Source organism: Phocoena phocoena, chromosome 15 (genome assembly GCF_963924675.1).
Source record: "Phocoena phocoena chromosome 15, mPhoPho1.1, whole genome shotgun sequence".
Classification (NCBI taxonomy): domain Eukaryota; kingdom Metazoa; phylum Chordata; class Mammalia; order Artiodactyla; family Phocoenidae; genus Phocoena; species Phocoena phocoena.
Window position 1 is genome coordinate 38,503,968 of NC_089233.1, and position 12,393 is coordinate 38,516,360.

Genomic DNA, 12,393 nt, shown 5'->3' on the forward strand with positions numbered 1-12,393 from the left:
TGTGTGGTGTAACTTGATTATTGCTGGAAAGATGAGTTTGGAACCGACAGCTTTCCTGCTAAGCTGACAAGTGTAAAACCTTAATTTGAAAAACCACCCAAATTCCACTCACAGTGTGAAGGCAGATACTGGGACTTGGTCAAGCCTGGGCCTGAGCCCTCAGTTTGGGGAGACAGATAGTTAGGACCTCACAAGTGTCTGGTCCTGTCCATGTGATTTTTATATGCCCTCCACCCGGATGGAGCCTGTGATTTTATGGGAAAAGGAATTCTAATACATATTAAATTATTAAACTTGATGATATTGTAAAAAGGTATATGGTTCATTTATTCTTCATTTGTTTACTCTGTGTCTGCAAAGTGCCTCGTAGGCTGGTTTAAAATAGAACGTTTAGTAGAAAATTTGAGGTCAGTAGGCCAGCAGATCAGGAGACAACTGCCATTTAAAAGAGAGTTTTGGGGCTTCCCTGGTGGCTCAGTGGTTAAGAATCCGCCTGCCAATGCAGGGGACACGGGTTTGAGCCCTGGTCTGGAAGATCCCACATGCCGTGGAGCAACTAAGCCTGTGCTCCACAACTACTGAGCCTGTGCTCTAGGGCCCGTGAGCCACAAATACTGAGCCCATGCGCTACAACTACTGAAACCTGCGCGCCTAGAGCCTGTGCTCTGTAACAAGGGAAGCCACCACAATGAGAAGCCTGCGAACCGCAGTGAAGAGTAGCCCCCACTCGCTTGAACCATACTTTAGACCATATGGGCCTAACAGACATATATGGCACATTCCATCCAACAGTAGCAACATACACTTTGTTCTCAAAAGCACATGGAACATTTTCTAGGTTAGATCATACGACAGGTCACAAAACAGGTCTTAGCCATTTTAAGAAAATTGAAATTATACCAAATATTTTTTTCTGGCTACAGTGGTATGGAACTGGAAATCAGTAAAAGGAGGAAAGCTGGAAAATTCACAAATATGTGAAAATTCAAAAACACACTTCTGAACAACCAATGGGTCAAAGAAGAAATCAAAAGGGAAATTTGAAAAAAAAAAATCTTGAAACCAGTGTAAAAGGAAACAGAACATATCAAACCTATGGGATGCTAAAAAATTGGTTCTAAGAGGGGAATTTACAGCAGTAAATGTATAAATAAAGTAAAAAGTAAGATCTCAAACAACCTAACTTTACATCTCAAGGAACTAGAAAAAGAAGAACAAATTAAGCCCAAAGTTAGCAGAAAGCAGAAAATATCAAATATCAGAGCAGAAATAAATGAACTAGAGACCAGAAAAACAGAAGAGATTGATGAAACTAAGAGCTGGTTGTTTTTTTTTTTTTTTTAAGAGCTGGTTTTTGAAAAGATAGAAAAAGACAACCCTTTAACTAGACTAAGAAAAAATAGAGAAGACAAATGAAATCATAAATGAAAGTGGAGACATTACCACTGCTACCACAGAAATGCAAAGAATCATAAGAGACAACCGTGAATAATTATATGCCACAAAACTGGACAACCTGGAAGAAATGGGTCGATTCCTAGAAACAAACAACCTATCAAGGCTGAATCATGAAAGAGAAAATTGGAACACACTGATAATGAGTAAGGAGATTGAGTCAGTAATTAAAAAAATTTCCCAACAAAGAGAAGCTCAGGATCAGATGATTTCACTGAGCCATCTGTTTCGATTCTACCAAACACTTAAAGAAGAATTAATGCCCGTCCTTCTCAAACTCTTTTAAAATTGAAGAGGAGGGAATACTCCCAAGGAGTATTTCACAAAGAAAATACCTGTAGAAGATACAAGAGTAAATGAAATCCATGGCTTTCAGGAAGTGCAGGCCAGGAGCTGGAAGCATTTCAGGGCAAGCCAACTAACTTCCACTTTCTCTAATTCTCCTCCCTCACCCTTATCCCTGTTCTCAGCCTGTCTGCTTCATCATTATTTCTCTGCAGACATTCTGTTCTGACTTGCAGTGTTCATGGCTAATGGTGAAAATGTCAGAGCTTCAGAATTCACACACCCTATGATCAAATCTCCCATGGGGATTCGTGACATCTCTGTATTTCAGTTCCAAATTCTTACAAGAGAAACTATCTCATTGGCTCAGTTTGGCTTTATTGGTAAAGCTGAACCCAAACATCTACCACTACGCAGGTGGTGCTGGTGGTTATAGCTTTGCAGGCATAAACAGAGCAGACAGTGGGAACTGGAAAAACACTCCAAAGTGCACCACGACGTCTCTGTATATTACTTAGGTATCTGCATAGACAGTATTGATGGCCCAGGGCAATCTGGGCAACTTTCCGTGTGTTTTCTTAAAATTCGCTTAGCTGATTGGTGACTTATGGATTGTAGAGTGATGGGGAAAGTCTGGTGATTTGTGCTTACAGCAAAGAAAGCTGTGTTTGAATATTTAAGCTGTGTCAGTATGAGGCAGAGAAAGGCATGATTTAAATGGTGTTATGAAGATAATTTTAGCATTTGTCCTTGTACTGAAGTAAAAAGAATAACCTTTGTTTTTAGAGGATAAGGAAGAGATAAGTACAGTTTTCAAAAATTGATTTTTTTAAACTTTAAGGATTGAGGTTTTTTTTTTTTGGCGGTACGCGGGCCTCTCACTGTTGTGGCCTCTCCCGTTGCGGAGCACAGGCTCCGGACACGCAGGCTCAGCGGCCATGGCTCACGGGCCTAGCCGCTCCAGGGCATGTGGGATCTTCCCGGACGGGGGCACGAACCCGTGTCCTCTGCATCGGCAGGCAGACTCTCAACCACTGCACCACCAGGGAAGCCATTGAGGTTTGTTTTTATTGCCCTTATTTCAAGGTCAAAAAGATAGAAAAATTTAGAGTGGTTGAGAGGCGTGAAAGTCACTGCTTTTTGAGAAAATATGACTACTGAAGACAGTCTTAAAGACAAAAGAAGGAATCCGTTTATTATGTATGTCATGAGTGGTTAATTCCAAGTATGGGAGAAGGAAAGAAAGATTGCTGAAAGGTAAGAAAAAATAAATGAGTGTGCAAAGCCTATTTGGCCAGTTTAAAAGAATAAATAAAGGGAAGGAAAAATCAATACAGATTTATTCCTCAAGTTCATCTGGAAGAAAAATAAAAGTAATTGGTGAAAATAGCCAGAAAGTTTTTAAAGAGGAAGAACAAGGAGAATAAAGTGTTTCTCCTAATATAAAAATAAACTGGAGAGCTACAAGAATTAAAGCCATGTGGCACTGGTCAAAAACCTAAAAAATATATCAAACAAAATAATGAGTCCTGAAAGAGACCCTAAAATTAAAAAAAATAAAACAACTTTGAAAATAGGATACAGGAAATATCACAAATCAGTGATGATATAGGATAGGGGGAAAAGGTAGATCCTTGATTTACATTATATGCTCAAATAAAATCCAGCAAAAAGGAACAAATGGAAACAAAAGAAAAGAAAAAAGTAATAGTTTTCGATAAACTAGTAGATGGATTTTAGCTGAATTTGGGTGGGGAATGACTTCCTTAACGTAAAAGCAAGGGAAGAAATCACAATTGCTCAGCCTTGCTGTGTCCCTCTACCCAGGGGAGAGCTAACCGATCACAAAGTGAGAGCTGACTTTCTTTCACCTGCAGAAATTGTCTCCTGAAGTAGGCAGGTCTGGATTGGTAGGATCAGGACCTGATGGCTCAAAACTGTTTCTCACACTGTGATCAGTAGAAAAACTGCATCAAAATCTCCTGAGATAAACTGTTAATGAGGGAATCAAGGAAGGAAAGAGGGAGGAAGGAAGGGAGGGAGGGAGGAAGGGAGGGAGGGAGGAAAGAAGGGAGGAAGACAAAATATTTTTAAAAAGATTAAAAAGAAATTTAGATTCTATCTTAAACAAACTGAATTAAAGTCTCTGGCAATACAGCTCAGGACTCTCTGTATTTTAACCCACATTTCAAACACAATAGCAAGTTTTGAGAATTATTGGCTTAAAAGAAATATTACTAAGTGCACTCTAAGGAGAGTGTTTTAACAGAGGTGTTAGAACATTCCACAGTACCCCTACTGTGACCTCCCAGGGATGCCCACAGAAAGGTGTTGGGTTCTGGTTAAGGACAAGGCAGATTCTCTGCCTCTGACCCCTCCACCTACCCCTCATACCCCCTGCCATTCTGTCTGGGCTCACAGCAGGCAGTTGGCACGTTTGCTCACAATCAATGGGTAAAAGTGCAAAAGAGAAATCTATATCGTATCTAGGAGGATTTCCCATCACTTGCAGAGAAAGTAAGCTATCTGCCATTTGTTATCACTGGCTTTGTGAACAAATTCCTGTTGACCAGGTCCAAAACAGAATTGCCTCATGCAATCTTCATTTCACCTTTCTTCTAAGTTTGAGAGGTTAGAAAGACGGACACTGTATTTTCCAGGCTTCTTTGCTGTTGGAGGTAAGGGATGAAAATTAGGTTCTGCATGATATCCGGATCCTAGGAGCTCGGTGAAGGCCGTCTTCCCATACACTCTGCTGGTAAGCCAGGGGGCTCTGCAGCACCTCCCCAGTATACTTTCTCGTAGGTTCTCAGGGTAGAAACACCAGTGGCTTGTTGATTTGGGGAGAACTCCAGGGGTGGTCTCCGAGGAGGTAGTTCTTCTGGTGGGTCAGATCTACAGTGTTCTGACAACCAAGATCCTGGAAGTCCAGCCTAGAACTGCTCTGTTAGGATCCACAGTGACTGTGTAAGCACCCAAGACCCTATATTAAACCCCTTCCTGCCTAAAATATGCAGGGTGGCTTCTGTTCTTACACCAAACTCTAAAGGATAGAACAATAAAGAGTGTCAGGGATTCACCTTTAAATGTCTCGATCAGGTTTAAAAATGCCAGTTTCACTGAAGAATGACCTCGAAGAAGCAGAAACTATTAATTTTATTATTTACTCTTAAATAAATGTCTTTAAAGTTTTCTGCATGATGAAATGAGAGGTAGGCACAAAGCACTTCTGCATGGCAGACTGTGTTTGTCTAGAGGAAAAACACTTGTAAGGTTGAGTTGTGAGATGAACTAGTTACTTTTTCATGAAACCACATTTTTACTCTAAGTAACAACTGACAGATAAAGCAAGGTTATTCAGATTTGGGTATTGGCAGATATTTTCTCAAAAATGCACAAAATAGGGGCTTCCCTGGTGACGCAGTGGTTGAGAGTCAGCCTGCTGATGCAGGGGATACAGGTTCGTGCCCCGGTCCGGGAAGATCCCACATGCCGCGGAGCAGCTAGGCCTGTGAGCCATGGCCGCTGAGCCTGTGCATCCGTAGCCTGTGCTCCGCAACGGGAGAGGCCACAACAGTGAGAGGCCCTTGTACCCCCCCACCAAAATGCACAAAATAAATCTGTCATTGCAAGGAAAACCACTTGGTAATTGTTGCCAATGACAGAATTTGAACTTCAAAGCAAAAATTAAAATTTTGGGAAACGTATGTCCACCACAGTGGGCTTGACATTTTCTCAACTTAAAGACTTTCTTTCTTTTTTTGATGTTCTAATCTTTTATTGGATGAATGTTGATAACAGTAATTTAAAGAATTGTAAGCCCTTTCTAAATACATTGAATAGACATTTGCAGTTTGCTGTGAGGAGAAGAAGAAATGAGTAAGGTCATTGTTTTTGAGAAGTTTATAATCTAAGAGGGGAGGTACGTACTATACATTATGTAAACATGAGGACTGAGTAACCGTGATGTACAGTGGAACTTGATACGTAGCGTAGAACAATGGGGAGCTGAGAGTGGCAGAAAAATATAGAATGCTTCACGAATTTGCGTGTCATCCTTGCACAGGGGCCATGCTAACCTTATCTGTGTCGTTCCAGTTTTAGTATATGTGCTGCCAAAGTGGGCACTAAAGACTTTTCTGATGACATTGGTGGTGAAATTACTAAATACATTTTTTCCTATTGTAGGATGTAATGGAATATGTTAAAACCTGGGAGGTCTACATAACTCAGCAGCCAGTGCTTTCCAAATGGTCAAGGGATAATGCTACAAAGCCATGCACGGATAAAGATCCATTCAAAGTGCAATAGAGACCAACAGATTTTAATGTAACAGAGAAGGAGAAGTTCACTGATGTGTTTTCAGATTTCACAGAGCAACTAAACTTTAAGAACTGTCACTTGTCAAATTTCAATGTAGCATCAGAGAAGAATATACACGATTATTTGAAAAGCCTATGTGTCTGTGAGGGTGGATTTTTTCATGTACTTCAACCAGAGCAATGTCTTGAAATAGATTGAATGTAGAAGTGGATGTGAGAATCTAGATGTCTTTTATTAAGTTCTATACTAGATATGCAACAATTTAAAACAAGGCAATTATTCTCACCAATTTTCTGGTTTGGAAAACAATGATACTTTTCATAAAAATACGTTATTTATGTTAATATATAATGCATTTATTATTGCTATTTTAATACATAAAGAAATATTAACATTTTTTGTTTTCAATTTATAATACTATAAATATTGAGTCTCATTATGGATCTTCAATAATTTGGGGGTGTAAAGGGGTCCTATGAACAAAAACCTTGAGAACTACGGTTTTAGTGTGCAATTCAATACCACATGTCACCAGGAGGTGGCGCCACGAACATACAGTGCACGCTCCCCAGCCCTGGCTTAAATTTAAGGCTTCGAGGATGGTCCCAAACCTGCAGGGAGGAAACAAGCACAATTTAGTGGCAGAACCTCCATTAGTGAGTGCTGGCCCATTTGCACCCGACCTTGAGGCTGGAAAGCATCTCTGGATTTCCAGCTGTTAAACGAGATCAGACTTTTTTCCCTGAAGGAAACCCTTCTACTTCTCTGGCCACTCTTTGCACCAAGAGAATGATTTCTTACTGTGAACATCAAGTTACTGTGAGACTTGGCCCTGGCTTTATCCTTCACTTTCTGCAAACTCAATTTCTCTCACTAAATTTACAGAAACGGTTCTCTGCACGATAACTCACAATTCTGTAGCTATCATATACATAGAAATGCCAACTTCCTAGTATCATGAAAAAGTATATGATAGAGTATATATTCATGCAGTGTGTTCCTTGGGAAATTTGTTCTGAAAAAGCCACATCATTCCAAAGATGTAATGCGTACCACCTGGAATGTAATTGTGATTATTGTAGGCTAAACTCTGTAAGGTCTCCATTCCTAATCATCCAGCCCCATGAGCAATGCTCTAAAATGTTGATGTTTCCCCTCCATGTATTGATGTCAGTGCACTCAGAGATCATCCATCCCTTCTAACTTACAGTTGCTCTAAACAGTGAAATGTGAGGATATTACTGTACTGAGCTTCAGTTCTGGAGCAGAGCCACATCCTTTACTGACCTTTTTTCTCTGTTTCCTGTTCTGTGTCTGAATCCCCCTTTCTGTGCTGGTGCAGGCTCACTTCTTTGTTCCTCCTGATTTTCATTCCTCTGCCTTCCTCAAGGGAATCCCTGTGCCTTGTGCTGACTTAACACCCCTTGGCCGTGCTCTGGATGACTCACACTCACTGCCCTCCACCTACCACCAGATGAGAAAAGGCAGTGGCTCTTTCTTCATCTGCAGAAGAGGAACCCCATCTATATCTGGCATGTATAGAAGAGAGTATAATTTCCTGGGGTAACTCACTTATCACAGTCCCTTCTACCCTGCCTTCCAGAGAGCCAGGTAGACTAGCTTGACCATCAATGCCAGAGTTGGTTGATATCCAAGACCAAATCTATTGGACTGAGAATTTCTGGGGGCTTCAGTTTCTGGAGTCTTCTCAGCCTCTGGGCTCTGGCTTCCCTTCCTCCTGGTTCTGTTCTGTCCCATGATGTATGAACCTCAGTACCTTCTTTGTGTTTTACCAGAAGCCCCCCGCTCAAAGCACTGGTGACCACTGTGCACTTGTGGGACACTTTAGGGGAGTTCACAGGAGGACATCGATAGAAATCACGTTGCCATGGAGTCGTAAGCTTTACCATTTTCCTTTGCCAGATCCCCCCTCACCTGGTCCCAGCCACCTCCACCTTGCTTGCTCTTTTCTCCCCATCCTTCCTTTGCTCTCATCTCTCCCTTGTCTTCCTGAATCGTAAGGACTTTTCCTTCTTTAGGAAGGAAGGCTGCTTTTGCCTTCCCTTCTGTGGCTTGGTCCCAGGAAGGACCCCCTCCTTTAAGGTGTCACCATTCATCCTGGTATATATCAAGTTATATTCAGAAAAACAAAACAAAACAAAACAAGAGAAGCTCTTTTGGCTAAATAACTGATGACAATTTTTCTACCTCATTATTATTTTAGCTTGCAGCTTCTATTAAATTGGGATCCCACGAGCAGACCTCGATTCAAGAGTTTTCACGAGAGTGGTTTATTTGGGAGGTGGCAGTGAATGGGAGGAAAAGCAATAAGAGCAGTAGAGCACTTACAGATGAAGGTGCTGGAACATTCCTGTTCAAGTCTTTATGGGACACATGCTTTCATTCTGGGAAATGCCTGGCAGCAGAATGGCTGGGTCATATGCAAGATTTAGGTTTAATTTTTTAGGAGATTGCCAAACTTTTCCAAAGTGGTTGTAACCTTTTACATTTGCATCAGCTGTGTGTGTGTGAGGGATCCAGTCTTCCGGGATCTGTATGCCAAAAATTACAAAGCAGTGCCGAGAGAAATTAAAGGAGCCAGGTGCGTGTTTGTGGGTCACAAGGCTCAAGGGTGTTAAGGTGTTCATTCTCCCCAAACTGATGTACAGATTCAATGCAATACTGATCAAAATCCCAGCAGACATTTTTGGGAGTAAAAATTGATAAGCTGATTGTAAAATTCATACAGAAATGCAACAGACCTGGGACAGACAAAGAACTTTAAGAACAACAGAGTTGAAGGGATAATTTGAGCTGATTTCAAGAATTCTCATAAATATGGGCAATGTTTAAAAATTCTGAGGCCCAGTCCATGCTGCAGATGGTTTAAATCTCAGTCTCTAAGGGTGGGGCCCAGCAGCAGGAGGTTTTGAGGCCCCCTAGCTAATTCCTCTGTGCAGCCCACACTGAAAATCCTTTTTAAAAGATTCTTAAGTGAATATATTTCATGAGACCACTAGGGGGCATCCTAAGCTTATGACTGCCAGGGAATTGCCCTTCCATCTAATAGAGGGTCACCCTGACAGCCTAATTTTTTCAGATAATCGGATAAGTAGGGGGAAGGAGGAAAGAATAAAGAAAATAAGACTGATGGTCATTGCCTTTGGTAGTACTTTAAAAAATGCATTAAATATTCACAGAGCATGGGGATTGAGAATGCCTTTATCGGTTTTTGATTCTGTGTTGATGGCATCTCGGTGTGAAAAGGAGCACCTGCTGCTTACAGATCTGGGTGGCTGATAGAATTTTAGACTTAGCCTGGCATTTGAAACCTTATCAAACTTGGTTCCAGTTTAAACTTCTATGCTCTTCTGAGCTCTTCCAGACCCCTACATAAACCCTCTGTTTCAGCCACCCTGAAGGGTGGTAAGGTCTAGTGTAATCACCTTTCTCCAAACTTGATGTCCAGCTAACTCCCTCTGACCTTTGAGTTCCCCGGACAGAGAACGCTCAAGTTGCCCGTGCCCAGGTTGCCCTCTGGTTCCCTCGAGCCCTCAGAGACCCCTCCCTCCCCAGAGCCCTGTAACACCTCGTCAGGACACTCATTGAGAACTTATTACCGGACACCTCCTGTAATTTTGAATTGCTTCATACCTTGTCTGATTGACCATTTCAGAAAGCTCTTTGAGTCCTGGGACCCCACCTTTAATTTAATAACCGTTGGTAGTGCTTGCATGTAGATGGTTGATGGACATTTGCTTGATGAAAAATTTTGTTATGATGAGTTGATTTTAAAGTGAGCTTCCTGAGAAAAGGGCAATTTTTACCCTAGTGCTTAGCATCCTGCCTAGAACAGTGCGGGCCCTTGATACATGAACGTTGCCTTGAGATAAATGTGTACACGTTCAATATTTCCTTGCTTTAAGCTGAGTCTTTTTTCTCCTCCTCCTCCTTTTTCTCCTTCTCTGACTCTTTTAAAAAGACAGCTTGGTGCAATCTGCCTCTGGGCTGCCGTATTTCCTTCCCTCTTCCCGCCTCCCCTCCCCTCTCCTCTCTCTTTCTTAATACGTGTGCATCTGTGGTAGAATAAAAAAACATATGTTTGGTCTCTGCCCCCAGTTTCTGGCACAGAGCTTCCAAAACCCTTGTAACTTCCTGAGTGACAGGGATGCTGGGAGCATCTTTTGTTCTAATATTGGGTTTTTGACCCCAGTTCCTGACATGGAGCTCCTGAATTCCTTGGATTTCTGGGGTGATAGGGGCATATTTTGTACTAATGAGGTGACTCTGGGCGGGCTCCCGGATGGCTTCAGGATGGAGGCTGGTCACCAGAAAGACAAAGACATGATTAGAAGCTTGGGACTTTTAGCTCCATCCTCCATCCTCCAGGAAGGGAGACTGGAGATTGAGTTAATGATGGATCATGCCTACATGGTGAAGCCTCCATAAAAAAAATCCCTAAACTGTGGGGTTTGGAGAGTTTCTGGGCTGATGAACACATCCACGTGTGTGTGGGTGATGCGCCCCAACTCCACAAGGACAGAAGATCCTGAGCATGGGACCCTTCCAGACCTTGCCCTATGTACCTCTTCATCTAGCTGTTCATCTGTATCCTTTATCATATTCTTTATTATAAACCAGCAAATGTAAGCATCTCCCTGAGACCTGTGAGCCATTTCCACAAGTTAAGGAACCTGGGAAGGGTTGTGGGAACCTCAGATCTACATCTGGTTGGTCAGAAGTACAGGTGGTGGGATGACCTTGGGAGTGGAGACATCCTTGTGGGGCTGGTTCCCTAACTGTGGGGTCTTTGCTGATTCTGGGTAGTTAGTGTCAGAATTGAATTAAATTCTAAGACACCCCCTACAGCTGAGGTCGGGAGAATGACGGTTGTTAGAAGAAAAACCCTGCACATTAGTGTCAGAAGTACTGTGAGGGGAGAAATTGTTTTCCTCGAGCTTTTTTTATTAACACATTAAATGACAAGATTGAAGTAGTGATAAGCAGAATAGTCGAGATACTTACAACTCTGATGGGGTAGTTTGATGTTTTTGGTGACAGAGTCACAGGAACCACCAATGCTACTCTGGTTTATCAACTGACATTCACGGTTGAAAGCAAGGAAATATTGAACAAAATGTTAAATTGTGGTAGAATTCAGTGAACATAAAGATGTAATTTCTCAGGACTTCCCTGGTGGCGCAGTGGTTAAGAAGCTGTCTGCCAATGCAGGGAACACGGGTTCAATCCCTGGTCCAGAAAGATCCCACATGCCGCAGAGCAACTAAGCCCATGTGCCACAACTACTGAAGCCTGCGTGCCTGGAGTCGGTGCTCTGCAACAAGAGAAGCCACCGCAATGAGAAGCCTGCGCACCGCAACAGAGTAGCCCCCGCTCACCGCAACTAGAGAAAGCCCGCGCGCAGCAACGAAGACGCAGTGCGGCCAAAAATAAATAAATAACTTAAAAAAATGTAATTTCTCCCCATATATGCTCAAGAGTCCTCTCCATTCTATCTAGAAACCTCTGGTGCCAGGGGAGGGGTCTGTGGTCTCCCAGGTTAAAAACCTCTCATGTAGCACAATATGTTGAGGACATATTTTTCTTTCATGGTCAAATGAATTCTCTTTTTCTTAAAAAAGTTCAAATCTTCAGAAAAGTTTCTAGGCTGCTACCTTTGAGTGTAAGGTCACATGGGTAACCTGAGGCCAACATCGGTGGTTCTCAAACTTAAGCATCAGAATCACCAGGGCTTTTCTCCTAGGACTGCTGATGCAGGTGTGGGCTGAGAGTCTTCATTTCCAGCAAGTTTCCAGGCGATGCTGCTGTTGCTGGTGTGGGATGCTTCTTGGAGAACCACTCCCTTATAAGAGTTTGGCCTTCTGACATGCTGAGGGCTGGAATTGGGCGAATGACCAGCTGGGAAGGAGAGTTGGACACAGTCCAGGTGAAGCAGGAAGAGCTGCTGTGTGTGCTTGTGACATGAGGGGGCTTTGGGGGGCGGGTAGCAGAGGGGATGGGCTACATGTGCCACTGGAGACAGAGCCGGGTGGCAGGTGACTTGGACGTCCCACCTTACTTTGCCAGCAGCTGGGGCTGTCACCCTCCAGCTTGCTGACGTCCGGAGCCAGGACCTCCACCTGCATCACCTGTGCCCCTGCACACAGGGAGAGTGGCACCCTCAGTGGCAGTGTCTACCCATCGGGGTCCCTGAAGATATTCCCAACCTCCCTGTTCCCACACCCACGTGCTTCCAAGTGGCTTGAGAGCCTGCCGCCCACAGCAGGGACCCACTCACTGCATCTCACTTTAACAGCCACCTCAGCCTTT

General features: G+C 42.9%; 1 non-coding gene across 1 annotated transcript; it reads right to left on the reverse strand.

Annotated features, from left to right (window-relative positions):
* Window positions 1-5,761: 5,761 nt before the first annotated feature.
* On the reverse strand, window positions 5,762-5,868 carry LOC136135793 (U6 spliceosomal RNA). The gene has a single exon (XR_010656634.1). It is a non-coding gene; the product is annotated as a U6 spliceosomal RNA (small nuclear RNA).
* Window positions 5,869-12,393: the final 6,525 nt, after the last annotated feature.